The sequence below is a fragment of the Helianthus annuus genome, chromosome 11 (assembly GCF_002127325.2).
Source record: "Helianthus annuus cultivar XRQ/B chromosome 11, HanXRQr2.0-SUNRISE, whole genome shotgun sequence".
NCBI lineage: Eukaryota > Viridiplantae > Streptophyta > Magnoliopsida > Asterales > Asteraceae > Helianthus > Helianthus annuus.
Window position 1 is genome coordinate 61638225 of NC_035443.2, and position 12174 is coordinate 61650398.

At 39.8% G+C, this 12174-nt stretch overlaps 1 long non-coding RNA gene across 2 annotated transcripts; it reads left to right on the forward strand.

The window, feature by feature from the left end:
* The first annotated feature begins 6999 nt into the window (after positions 1 to 6999).
* Positions 7000 to 11490, forward strand: LOC118483759. 2 transcript variants are annotated; one of them, XR_004871404.1, is made up of 3 exons: positions 7000 to 8297; positions 9076 to 10954; positions 11337 to 11490. It is a non-coding gene; the product is annotated as an uncharacterized LOC118483759 (long non-coding RNA). The 2 variants fall into 2 exon arrangements; XR_004871405.1 differs by having other exon boundaries at positions 9087 to 10954.
* Positions 11491 to 12174: the final 684 nt, after the last annotated feature.

Genomic DNA, 12174 nt, shown 5'->3' on the forward strand with positions numbered 1-12174 from the left:
TTTGTAGGGATAACCTTTTTTTTTAAAGTATACATCATTAACCACACAGCCGACCCAAACCGGGACGACAAAAAGGAACAACACAAAAAATTACATATTTACAAAAGAGCACCAATCCCTTTGTACTTCGATCTATTCGAGAACCATAAAAAACCCAAGGCCTTAACCTCACTCAAAATACTATCAATCTTAACCGGCAAATTAGAGAATTTAAAATTATTCCTAGCACGCCATAAACTCCAGCAAACGATTATGATGATGCCTTGGACAGCTTCCTTCTTCTTTTCCGAAGCCCTTAGGACCGTGTGACATTCGAGAAGGTCTTTAATTGTAACGCCTCGTATTTCCGTAAATTCACATTTTTAGGAAATACGTGCCGTTTCCCTATTTTTAGAATCTCACTCGAAGAACGGAACAAGAAACGACAAACCGAAGCATTTATTTTACGCGTTTTACGCAACCGACGAACGTGCGCGTCAAACGACAACCGACCGTATTTTTAGGTGTTTTAAATACTAAAATATTATTTTACGACGTTACGAAGTGTTCGGATTTTAAAAACGGTTCGTAGGAAATTATCGGGCCACATATAACACGCGAAATTGGGCTTGTGGGCCTTGGGCCCAAGCCCAAAGCCCACTATCTAACCCTAACTATAAAAGAGTGTTAAAAACCCTACTTCCTCATATTTTTTAACAGCCGCACATCATGTTACTCCCATTTCTTTCATTTTTCATGCTAATCCAAGAACCTACACACACATGCATACTCTCTTCTCCTCACTCGTCCCCTCCCCTCTCAAAACACAGATTCGAACAAGCTTACCCACACCCTTTGTGACAACCGGTAATTTACGCGCTTAATTATGTGATTAACAAGTGATTACGCGATAATAAATAGTGTTTACGACGCTAATTAACTTAACCAGGCCCTTGGAGTGCCCAGGAACGTTTGTTCAGCTATACAGTACGCGTATGAAGATTCGCGTGGAATCTGCGAAACATCACATGACAACGGACTGAAACCGTACGAAATGCTGACGACACCGACAAATATGGATGTTATACGAAAATTTTAAGCTTATGGAGCTTGGATTGCGATATCGAGCCTCGTAGGAATTACGGACCACTTACACATGAGATGGGCTTATGGGCCCTGGGCCCAAGCCCAAAACCCACAAGCCTAAACCTGCACATAATATATTAGAATCTATACGAGATTCATAAAATCCATAGAAGATTCACAAAATCTAAGCGAGATTTATAAAAATCTATCCAAGATTTACTAAATCCTACAAGATTTGCAAGATCCACACAATATCTTATAAAATATTACCAAAGGATCTCTACAAATCTAAAAAAAAAAAAAATCTCTACAAAATCTACTTAGGATTTACAAACATCTTTACTCATAGAACAAAACCGAGTCACATTAGTCAATACCCACCTAATTGAGTATAAGAACATACCCCCCTCATTTCATTTTACACACACACCCTCAATCCTTCCTCTCTCCCTCTCGGTTGTATATCAGACCAACAAACCCCACACACACCCTTGTCTACATATTTATCCTTCAAAAAGAAACCCACACATAACCTGCTCTCATCTCTCAATCTATACTATAATACACACACTTATGCAAACACAGAGAATCAAACACACAGACCCACAACACCCCCCTCTCTTCGAGCAGCAAGACGGACCACCACCACTGTTGGGTGGTGGTGAGAGGCGGCGGTGGGGCCAGACGACGAAGAAAGACAGAAGGAGAGAGAGAGCAGGGAAGGTGAGAGAGACAAGTGAGAGATGGAGACGGCGGAAGTCGCCGGCAGGCCACACCCATGGCAGACATGGGTTATCGACCATGATCTCACGACGGTTCGAGCATGAGATGGAGACCGAGACGAGAGAGAAACAGAGGAAGAAAACGGAGTCGGCGAGGTGCTAATGACCGGAAACGCCGCTCACGGCGGCGGTGAGCCTCACCGGTAAAAACCCCCTTTCCTGTTTCATTCATCTTTTATTTCAGAACATTTATGTTGATTGGTGTCGCTGTTATGTTGTTGATGATGATTCGGCAATGGTGGTGGTCGACGACTGCTCTGCGCGGTCGGAGCCACACCGACGCCGGAGACACCAGGTGGTGGTGTCACGTGGTTTAGCGACGATAGTGGAGGAAACCGGCAGAGCCGGTGTCGTTTTTCTGAGCGGCGATAGCTTCTGCCGACGCATATTTTCCGGCAACAGATTCTCCGGCGCCGCTCGGATTTGCTATTTTCCGGTGAGCTCTTTATTATCATACTTCTTTTATGATTCTTTCCTTTTCTTTTCCGACGATGATATTGTTGCTGTTGATAACGAGGATGATGGTGATACGATGACGGAGGTGCGGCTCCGGTGGGTGTCACGACTGTGGTAATGTTGTTTCAGGTGGTGGAGATTATGCTCAGTGACTATGTTTTGGTTTAGAGAGGTTCTAGTCAAAACTATGGTTTGGGTGTTTCAAGCAACGTCTAGGGTTCGGGCCAGTTCATTGTTCGGGTCGTGACAGAATCTCGGGTTCGGGCATCGGGTCGACTCGGTCAAACCGAGTCAACTCAGTCAACCCTGGTCAACATAGTGAGTCAACTCAGTTGACCCGGTCAACTCAGTCAAATGGTTCGATGTTTCGACACGCGAAGACTCGGTAAAGGATTTATGACGATTATTATTCATTTGTTATTATTATACGCAAAACCGAGCTCGAACTGATTCGTATTGATTATAGTTACATTTTAGACATGACATGAAAATTAACATATTGATATTGATTATCTTGATTGAATTTTGACAAAATAACGACACTTTAGTTGTCGGGGCGTCTAAAAACATAGGAAACTCTGCCCGTTTTTCGAGAAAACCCGTAAAATAAAACGAGTTTTATTATAAAAACGTGCTTTTCTTGTAAAACGACAACTATTGTTATAAAGCGACTTTTACGAGATACAAATATAAAGTTTCCTTCGACAACAACTTACAACTTACGAGAACAACGATATGGAAATTATTTTGACAACAAGAATAAATATAGTTATTATTATATTTATTTCAAACGAACTCGAATCCTTTTATAAATAAATATAGTTATATATTTATTTTCCAATACAAGTCGACGATTTTTTTTACAAAATAAATATAACTGTTATATTTATTTTATACGCCTAGACGACACATACGTATATTTTTTGGCAAATATACACAAGACGCAAAATATATAATACGAGTTTATTATATATTACTTTCATACGAATATTCCTTCATATCAACATACAACTTCTTAAAACGAGCTGACCAGTATAACTTCTTCGCTTATTTTAAGTTGACAATTTACCGTCATATCGTTCGGTCAACGATTCGATTGAGCTCGATTACCCGTAGTTAGTTACTGCGTTTATTTAGAAACTTATTAAATATTCCGTGATAGGAATACTGTAGAATGCACGCTAGCAAGTCGAGCCTTGGAAACGACATCAAGAAGTCGTAAATTAGCTAGCTTTGCACAGGAATATTCAGGTGAGTTCATAACCCCACATTTTTACAATTTTATAAATGTTTTCGGGGTGGAAAGACATGCACTTTTTGCAAAGCATACAAAAATTATATATTTTTAAACCATGTTACAAAGAACACAAATGGTTTACGAAAAGCTTATGATTTATACCGGTTTTCCAAACAAGCGTATTTTTTTGAAAATACAAATACAAGAGTTTAAAAATACATGAGTTATGGTATGAAAATATAAAAAGCACACTTGGTGAGAACGAGTACCAAGTGTGTAGCGATATAAGAATACAAGAAACACACTTGGTGAGAAACGAGTACCAAGTGTAGGTGACATAAGAATACGGGAAGCGCGCTTGGTGAGAAACGAGAACCAAGTAGGATGCGCTATGAAAAATGATGCGAGAAATCGTGTCACGAATAGGGTACAGAAGCACCATTAATCAACAATATACCTAGACCGCAGAACAAAAGGTTAGATCTAACGGGTGCCGGGCAGCCACACTCTCGGTGAGGGCGAGTATCGAGTAGTGCTTTTGTGTCTCAGAATATACCAATTAAATGCCTAAGGTTTGGTGACTTCCTATGTCGTGCCACATGTTAATGGCCTTGCAACCCATTAACAATCCTGATATTTACAGGAATACTTTAATTACATGAAATTCATACCATACTAAAACTTGATTAATACTTGAAGTACGTGGGGTACTCAAGAAGATTAGAATTATACATAAAGTACTTGGTGTACACATGAATACTTGAATTATACATGAAAACTTGATTTATACGTGACACAAAGTATGTTTTCATTTAGAGTTTCAAGTAACTCGATAAGAAAATGATTTTAAATACATTTTCTCAACAAAACATCAAAAACCGGTTATTCAAAAAGATTTATTTCAAATCTTTTACAAACAAACAATGAACTCGCTCAACTTTATGTTGATTTTTCGCATGTTTCTTTCTCAGGTTGCATTTCTAAGACAAGGCACGGTTGGAATAGGGGAACCATGAAGAGTCGAGTACTTAGTGGGCGTTCAACTTCTAAAAGACTTAGATTGTTTGCTTCCGCTGTGCAATGAAGATACCAGTCCAGTCACGCCAATGCTCTGATAAATTTCGGGGTGTGACAGATTGGTATCAGAGCTATAGGTTACAGCGAATAGGATTCTCTGTAGAGATACCTAGGCTCTAACCTCATATTCCCCTGGGAACTTAGAATATTAAAACCTGAATGCATACAGAACGCATAGTACTCGAATATGGTCTCCAACCGTTGCCGAAAAACAAACAGTCAAGATTTTGTTTTCAAACATACGCTAAAGTGGTGTTTTACACACGGTACACAAAACAGTCGCATACAGTACACAAAACTCTGAGAATTTAAGAAACATGCATTTAAGACCTCCGGAAACTCATGTAGAAGTTCATTAAAGGTCACCACGTAGGTACCACGTTTATTAACTCGGACAAACGTCATTTTTATGTCATCTATGCTATTTAGCCGAGCAGGTAACCTACGCAAAACGAAGCACGAGCGTGCAAAAGTACACGAAAACTCGATCAACGGAGGTTGAAGTATGTCACATACGACTATCAAGGCGATGCCTTAGAAAGGACACGATGGCGCAATTCAGCAACGATGCTAGATCCTGTCAGCACGAAAACTATCGATCAGGAAGCGGCGGTTTGGCACGCGGTCCTGCAAATGACACGAGTCATGCTAAGGAGAAGACGTATGTCTCCGCATTCCCCCTATCACGACGAATACGCTATGTTTGACATTCCATGGTAATGTCACCTAATAACTGGTTATCACATGCAACCCCAGGTAAAGTCCTTAAATTTCTTTTATTGAAATTTCGACTTTCACACTTACTGAGTAGATTTTCGTATCTCTACTCCTCTTGATGGTCATTGTGTCACGACCACATCTTTCAGTATAGCGAATATTCATTTGCTTCATTTCTTGAAAATTCATATGTTACGCATGCATCGTTTGTTACGCATGTGGTTTGTTTCGAATAAAGTGTTTCATTAAAGTTCAAATATTGTTGATTTGTGATTTAAATGACCCACATTATTGAAATTGTTGGCTTCCTTGTTATCAAGTCAACACACTTCCTTGAAATTTCTTTTCTTTTCAAGTTACATACATGGTTTTCGTTGTGACCATGCCGAAAGTTTTCTTGTCGATACATATATTTATTGTCGGCTTGCGCCGAAATAAAATTCAATTGTTTGAACCTGTTCATTATACATATTCAATTCAAGACATCATATGATGTATTGAAAACATCATATTCGAATTCGTTTTAACAATCGTTTCATTGTTCTGAGTCGTAGTAGATTTGTGTGGTCTACGACTACAATAAGTCGTTTGTTGATTTCGACACCTTGTGGTGACATTATCACTGAATTGAAGCTTGCGCTAATCTCATGCACGGATTTAATTATCTATTTATTGATTTAGATTAAATCTGATTCGGTTTATTATTGCGCTTTCATTTGACTTCAAACACGGTGAATTTGTTTGATCACCGCTATTATTGAATTGTTTCATTCACTACGACACCTTGTGGCGTCGGTAGAACTTGCAGCTTGGGCTGATCATGAACGAGCGTTTCATACAAAATAATTTCATTTTGGCTTGTTGATTCTGAGCCTCTCCTAGCGGATGTTATTGTTTCTAACATTCATTTGCATAATGTAGACGTTCACTTGGAATTCTATTGGTTGAAATTCCTCTTTTATTGGACCCCTGTTAACTTGGTCACCTTAGTGACTGTATCAGTATGTCTCGTTTCCTTTGACATTATTCGTAATTACTTACATATAACATAACTCTAAGGAGTTGACGTAGTCTAAATTTCGAGGACGAAATTTTATTAACAGGGGGAGACTGTGACAACCGGTAATTTACGCGCTTAATTATGTGATTAACAAGTGATTACGCGATAATAAATAGTGTTTACGACGCTAATTAACTTAACCAGGCCCTTGGAGTGCCCAGGAACGTTTGTTCAGCTATACAGTACGCGTATGAAGATTCGCGTGGAATCTGCGAAACATCACATGACAACGGACTGAAACCGTACGAAATGCTGACGACACCGACAAATATGGATGTTATACGAAAATTTTAAGCTTATGGAGCTTGGATTGCGATATCGAGCCTCGTAGGAATTACGGACCACTTACACATGAGATGGGCTTATGGGCCCTGGGCCCAAGCCCAAAACCCACAAGCCTAAACCTGCACATAATATATTAGAATCTATACGAGATTCATAAAATCCATAGAAGATTCACAAAATCTAAGCGAGATTTATAAAAATCTATCCAAGATTTACTAAATCCTACAAGATTTGCAAGATCCACACAATATCTTATAAAATATTACCAAAGGATCTCTACAAATCTAAAAAAAAAAAAATCTCTACAAAATCTACTTAGGATTTACAAACATCTTTACTCATAGAACAAAACCGAGTCACATTAGTCAATACCCACCTAATTGAGTATAAGAACATACCCCCCTCATTTCATTTTACACACACACCCTCAATCCTTCCTCTCTCCCTCTCGGTTGTATATCAGACCAACAAACCCCACACACACCCTTGTCTACATATTTATCCTTCAAAAAGAAACCCACACATAACCTGCTCTCATCTCTCAATCTATACTATAATACACACACTTATGCAAACACAGAGAATCAAACACACAGACCCACAACACCCCCCTCTCTTCGAGCAGCAAGACGGACCACCACCACTGTTGGGTGGTGGTGAGAGGCGGCGGTGGGGCCAGACGACGAAGAAAGACAGAAGGAGAGAGAGAGCAGGGAAGGTGAGAGAGACAAGTGAGAGATGGAGACGGCGGAAGTCGCCGGCAGGCCACACCCATGGCAGACATGGGTTATCGACCATGATCTCACGACGGTTCGAGCATGAGATGGAGACCGAGACGAGAGAGAAACAGAGGAAGAAAACGGAGTCGGCGAGGTGCTAATGACCGGAAACGCCGCTCACGGCGGCGGTGAGCCTCACCGGTAAAAACCCCCTTTCCTGTTTCATTCATCTTTTATTTCAGAACATTTATGTTGATTGGTGTCGCTGTTATGTTGTTGATGATGATTCGGCAATGGTGGTGGTCGACGACTGCTCTGCGCGGTCGGAGCCACACCGACGCCGGAGACACCAGGTGGTGGTGTCACGTGGTTTAGCGACGATAGTGGAGGAAACCGGCAGAGCCGGTGTCGTTTTTCTGAGCGGCGATAGCTTCTGCCGACGCATATTTTCCGGCAACAGATTCTCCGGCGCCGCTCGGATTTGCTATTTTCCGGTGAGCTCTTTATTATCATACTTCTTTTATGATTCTTTCCTTTTCTTTTCCGACGATGATATTGTTGCTGTTGATAACGAGGATGATGGTGATACGATGACGGAGGTGCGGCTCCGGTGGGTGTCACGACTGTGGTAATGTTGTTTCAGGTGGTGGAGATTATGCTCAGTGACTATGTTTTGGTTTAGAGAGGTTCTAGTCAAAACTATGGTTTGGGTGTTTCAAGCAACGTCTAGGGTTCGGGCCAGTTCATTGTTCGGGTCGTGACAGAATCTCGGGTTCGGGCATCGGGTCGACTCGGTCAAACCGAGTCAACTCAGTCAACCCTGGTCAACATAGTGAGTCAACTCAGTTGACCCGGTCAACTCAGTCAAATGGTTCGATGTTTCGACACGCGAAGACTCGGTAAAGGATTTATGACGATTATTATTCATTTGTTATTATTATACGCAAAACCGAGCTCGAACTGATTCGTATTGATTATAGTTACATTTTAGACATGACATGAAAATTAACATATTGATATTGATTATCTTGATTGAATTTTGACAAAATAACGACACTTTAGTTGTCGGGGCGTCTAAAAACATAGGAAACTCTGCCCGTTTTTCGAGAAAACCCGTAAAATAAAACGAGTTTTATTATAAAAACGTGCTTTTCTTGTAAAACGACAACTATTGTTATAAAGCGACTTTTACGAGATACAAATATAAAGTTTCCTTCGACAACAACTTACAACTTACGAGAACAACGATATGGAAATTATTTTGACAACAAGAATAAATATAGTTATTATTATATTTATTTCAAACGAACTCGAATCCTTTTATAAATAAATATAGTTATATATTTATTTTCCAATACAAGTCGACGATTTTTTTTACAAAATAAATATAACTGTTATATTTATTTTATACGCCTAGACGACACATACGTATATTTTTTTGGCAAATATACACAAGACGCAAAATATATAATACGAGTTTATTATATATTACTTTCATACGAATATTCCTTCATATCAACATACAACTTCTTAAAACGAGCTGACCAGTATAACTTCTTCGCTTATTTTAAGTTGACAATTTACCGTCATATCGTTCGGTCAACGATTCGATTGAGCTCGATTACCCGTAGTTAGTTACTGCGTTTATTTAGAAACTTATTAAATATTCCGTGATAGGAATACTGTAGAATGCACGCTAGCAAGTCGAGCCTTGGAAACGACATCAAGAAGTCGTAAATTAGCTAGCTTTGCACAGGAATATTCAGGTGAGTTCATAACCCCACATTTTTACAATTTTATAAATGTTTTCGGGGTGGAAAGACATGCACTTTTTGCAAAGCATACAAAAATTATATATTTTTAAACCATGTTACAAAGAACACAAATGGTTTACGAAAAGCTTATGATTTATACCGGTTTTCCAAACAAGCGTATTTTTTTGAAAATACAAATACAAGAGTTTAAAAATACATGAGTTATGGTATGAAAATATAAAAAGCACACTTGGTGAGAACGAGTACCAAGTGTGTAGCGATATAAGAATACAAGAAACACACTTGGTGAGAAACGAGTACCAAGTGTAGGTGACATAAGAATACGGGAAGCGCGCTTGGTGAGAAACGAGAACCAAGTAGGATGCGCTATGAAAAATGATGCGAGAAATCGTGTCACGAATAGGGTACAGAAGCACCATTAATCAACAATATACCTAGACCGCAGAACAAAAGGTTAGATCTAACGGGTGCCGGGCAGCCACACTCTCGGTGAGGGCGAGTATCGAGTAGTGCTTTTGTGTCTCAGAATATACCAATTAAATGCCTAAGGTTTGGTGACTTCCTATGTCGTGCCACATGTTAATGGCCTTGCAACCCATTAACAATCCTGATATTTACAGGAATACTTTAATTACATGAAATTCATACCATACTAAAACTTGATTAATACTTGAAGTACGTGGGGTACTCAAGAAGATTAGAATTATACATAAAGTACTTGGTGTACACATGAATACTTGAATTATACATGAAAACTTGATTTATACGTGACACAAAGTATGTTTTCATTCAGAGTTTCAAGTAACTCGATAAGAAAATGATTTTAAATACATTTTCTCAACAAAACATCAAAAACCGGTTATTCAAAAAGATTTATTTCAAATCTTTTACAAACAAACAATGAACTCGCTCAACTTTATGTTGATTTTTCGCATGTTTCTTTCTCAGGTTGCATTTCTAAGACAAGGCACGGTTGGAATAGGGGAACCATGAAGAGTCGAGTACTTAGTGGGCGTTCAACTTCTAAAAGACTTAGATTGTTTGCTTCCGCTGTGCAATGAAGATACCAGTCCAGTCACGCCAATGCTCTGATAAATTTCGGGGTGTGACACCCTTGTGCTTCCTCTCCCTCTCCGACTGAACTTCGATGACCGGAGTATAATCTGCTAACCGACAGGATATCCGACGAGAACAGAAAGGGAAACACATAGAAAGAGATCGATTAGAGAGGGATGGAGGCGTCGGAGGCGGACCGCTGCCGCACACGGCGACGGCAGTGTAGACGAACGACGGAGGGGGCACGGGTGTTCTGACCAACGAGTATCACCGGTAAAGAATCGACGGAGTCGTCACTCCGACGCGGCGACGGGAGTCGTTTGTTGTCTCTTTCCATTCAATCTCAGTTCAACAGGTGCAGATCCGGGGTATGCTTGGTTCGCGGTTCGGGTTACCGATCTCCGGTGACGGCGACGCCGACAACGGTGAGGTAGTGGTGATGTTTGGGTTGTTTTTAGACGTGGCTCGGGTTCGGTCAAACCCGGTGTAACTCAGGTTCGGTCTCGGGTCAGCCGGAGTCATCTCGGAGAAACCCGAGCTCGCCGGGGTTAACGCAACTTGTGGGAGCTTACTTACCGGAGAATCCAGGCAGAGATATACGAGGATCGACACGGCTCGTGTTCGGGTAATCATTTCCCATTCGTCGTTTTGGAAATTTCTCCAAATCCTTACTCGTGTGTTCCTTACTCGTGTGTTATCTCAAGGAAACTCCATACACAACCACTGTGAGCATACTCGACCCCTTTTTACGCTTTATGCACTTTTTGGGCGTAACATGTATTAATTAACAAATCCGCTTGTACACTCAAACCTACCCAACTATGCATTCCAACAAACACGCTATTCGTTATACTTAGGATGTTTATACATGATAGCTTCAACTTGTTTTTCCATGCTATTCGTCGTGTTTAGATTGTTTATGCATGTCAGTTTTAATTTGTGTATTTATGCTATTCGTTATGTTTAGATTGTCTATGTATGCTAGTTAGGACGTGAATACAAGTTGCCATGTCATATTGAAACAAACTTTTGTACTTATACTTTTATTCAAACTTGTATGCTCTCCAGTGCTTTTGTACTGATCCATGCTTTTAATACATGTTGCAGGATTGTGACAGATGAATCCAGTAGGATTGCCTAGAAACGCACTTAAACGTTATTGCTCGTTGTATTGTAATTTACTTTCAATCCTGTTGTATTCTGATTCCAATACTTGTCATAATTCATTATTAATGAAATGAAATATAATTATTTTAATACATATTGTGCATTATTTATTTTAAATTTTGTTATATTCTAGATTAAACCATGTAAAATGTAAACGTTAAATACTTGACACAAATAGCGTTATGAAGTCTCGAGCAATCTATGCACTTCGTCTCATCCCGATGTTTCCGCCATCGGTTGGGGTGTGACAGATTGGTATCAGAGCCATAACTATAGAGAACTAGGTAGAATTGCCATTTTCAACCTAGTCTATAGTCTAAGTACCAAAACTTGACCATTCCTTGTTCTTGCTTAATATGTAATTCTCCCTGTTTGCTTCTACCTCTTCTTTTGTCTAAATATACAATGTGTCTTTTCTAAAACATTTCACACAATACATACCTGAAGATACTCATATTCCACAATCGAAACGACTCACTAGAATAGGGGTGATTCCCGCCTTTGGTGACGAATTTCAATCCACCTTACATGTTATTTTGCACGAAATCTCACCATCAAGTCAGGAGTGATATCCGTATCTTGATGGGAATTTCCATTTCATACTCTAGTGGTTCCTTATTGACGAGTCAAGATTTTATCTTGTTTCGTTCAATAAACCACATTTTGGGGACGAAATTGTCAAGCTAGGATTGATATCCACACCTTGGTGACTGGTCCCGCTCTACGATTTTCAGTCTCGCCAAAGTTTCGTATTTTCAATCAAATTGGGGACATGTAC